This window comes from Bison bison, unplaced genomic scaffold (genome assembly GCF_000754665.1).
Source record: "Bison bison bison isolate TAMUID 2011002044 unplaced genomic scaffold, Bison_UMD1.0 scf7180017858052, whole genome shotgun sequence".
Classification (NCBI taxonomy): domain Eukaryota; kingdom Metazoa; phylum Chordata; class Mammalia; order Artiodactyla; family Bovidae; genus Bison; species Bison bison.
In genome coordinates, this window is record NW_011488625.1 from 16,191 (window position 1) to 19,158 (window position 2,968).

A 2,968-nucleotide genomic window follows, 5' to 3' on the forward strand; every position below is an offset into this window, starting at 1 on the left:
CATTGCTTGGAGCAGTGGGAGCCTCCAACACAGTCACATCTGCTCAGTGTCTGGGTGCTGCTTCATGTCCCCGTCACAGCCCAGACCTCCCTTGGCCACACTGGACCAGGCTGACCACCACACCCTTATGGGACATGGGGACCCGCTGTGTGGTGGCCAGAGGAATGGTTGGGAGATGCAACTTAGAGAGCGAGCAGTGGGAAGGAGGGTGGGCACAGCGCCACAGTGCCACTCAGGAAGGTGAGAAGGATTAGGGGGAGGATGTAAAGTATGTCAGAGCAAACTCCACAGTCCCTAGAGGGCAGGTCAGCAGCATGGCACAACTGGCTGCCTTTGCAGGGAGAGAGCTCCAGTGCACTAGGGGTGTGCAGTCAGAGGCTGGGTGGTCTGTGGTGGTGTGGAGGAGTGATGACCTCCATGCTCCCTCTCAGCTTGAAGTTCTCTTGGAAGATGATCTATAAGAGCCCATACTTTGCAACCAAAAGTTGTACAAGGTACAAGGGTTAGTGGTCCCGCTTTCCTCTCCTGGGAGACTTAAGTCTAATCCTCTCATGACAGCAGAGGGGGACAGTCTGTCTGACACGTGCAGGCAGGGTCCACTCAAATGTGAATTTGGATATGGGCACTGAGGCTGGACAGGGTGCTGCCCTACACATGTTGGCCACCAAGCCCTATGCACCGAGGCCTGTCCTGCACACACACACACACACACACACACACACACACACACACACACACACCCTGTCTGCCTGTCCAGGTCCTCATCTCATAATAATCTCAAAGTTACCCGAGTGACCACCTTCACCCACTATCCCCAGATTTGGTGACCTTGCTGTTATATCCCCGAGGATTCCCAGCTTTATTTATTTGTCTGTTTCCTAGGACAATTCATCCACCTCAGGGGCCTTGAGTCATCACCACAGTGACCCCTCACATGCCTGGGGAACATATGAGGACTGCTTGGCATTTTCACCTGGGAAGCCAAGCTTCCAAGCTTATTTTGAAAAACTGAACAAACACATTCTTCTGGCTTGTTGAGATGACCAAGTGGGGCTACTGCAGTGGCTTCAGTAAACCTGCTTCTGAGTTGAGCCTGACAAATACCTCCAGGGTGAAGCAGAGAAACCCAGCGCTGCTTTCAAGGATCTATTGAATATTTGTAGTGACTGTGTCCTGAATCCTTTCCTTGCAAACTCTCATCACTCAAGTGTGATCTGAGCTCCTGCAGCACCAGCAGTGCCTGATGCTTGTTAGCTTCAGGATCTCAGGCCATTGACTTAAAATCCACCTTTGTAATAATCCCCTGATTATTTCTACTCTTGTTAAGCTCAGACCTGCTGCCCTAACTGATCCTGCCCGGGGCAGTGGGGCACGGGGGACTTTGTTGTCCAGGATCCAGACTCCCAGAACTCACCTGTCAGTGATGCTGACCATGCCCTGCTGAGTGATGACCACACTGCTCCTGTGATGTCACGAGGGGCATGGCTCACCCAGGACGCTGTGCTCCCAGGGAGGACAGGACTCCTGACCCAGGTCTGTGCTGCTGATAATGACGTGGCACTGAGGACCCCCTCCTTTGTTCACCTCTGGCCTCCTGTTCACGAAAGTGAGAGGGAGGAGGGGACATGGGGGGAAGCAGGCTCTGGCTGCAGAACTCCTGGGTCTTGATAAAAGCAGAGCAGGGCATGGACTCAGTCACCTAACTCTACACATTATCTGTCATCTGGGCAATATGTCAGGTTCCTGTACCTGAGGGTCACTCTGCTCTGAAGATGCTATTTGCAGGTCTGGGACTTGAGGCCTCAAATGGCCAATTAGGTGAGACCTGGGCTTCCGAGCGCACTGGGACTCACATCCTCCTGGGTCCCAGGAGCTGCAATCCTGTGGCCAATCGTCCTTTGATGCATCTCAGTCCAGTACAGGGGAGGCAGGAAGACCATCAGAGAGCCCTGAGTGTGGGTAGGGCAAATAGTAGAGAAATGCAGACAACTTATAGGTACTCTATGGATGTCTTAGAAAGATGTCCCTGGGCAGCAGGTGGGACCTCCTGGCCCACAGCCCTTTCTCCTCCTCTGTTCCATTCTCATCTGTTCTTGTGAGGAAAAGTGACAGGTGGGAAGTCTGTACCCAGGGCAACAGCACTGCCCTTTCAATGACACTTATTACCCTTATGACCATTTTTCATGCTAAAATTGTCCTGTTTTTGGCTATTTGGATTCTCTTCAAAGCAGCCCTACACTCACTGAATATAGCTTAAATATATCACATCCATTAAAAGAAAATATTTTAATTCAGTTGGAAAACCAAAACAAAATTATAAACATGATATATATTTAATGTTTAATTTAATATAGAGAATTTGAAATGGAAATGCTGGAGAAAATTGTATCATATACATTCTAAGATAAACAAAGCTCACATGCCTTAATAATTATTAGACAAACTAGACTTCTGGGGAAAAGCTTATTTGTAAAGGGACATGTCATAATAAAAATGTATTATCCACCATAATAAAAATGTATTATCCACAAATTTAAATTTGTATACAACTAATAGAGACTTAAAATATAGGAAGTAAAAACTGATGAATTAAAAAGAAATAATCCCACTTCTGAGCATACACACTGAGGAAACCAGAATTGAAAAAGACACAGGTACCCCAACGTTCATCACAGCACTGTTTACAATAGCCAGGACATGGAAGCAACCTAGATGTCTATCGGCAGACGAATGGATAAGAAAACCATGGTATATATACACAATGGAATATTACCCAGCTATTAAAAAGAATTCATTTGAATCAGTTCTAATGAGGTGGATGAAACTGGCACCTATTATACAGAATGAAGTAAGTCAGAAAGAAAAACACCAATACAGTATATTAACACATATATATGGAATTTAGAAAGATGGTAATGATGACCCTATATGTGATACAGCAAAAGAGACACAGATGTATAGAACAGAA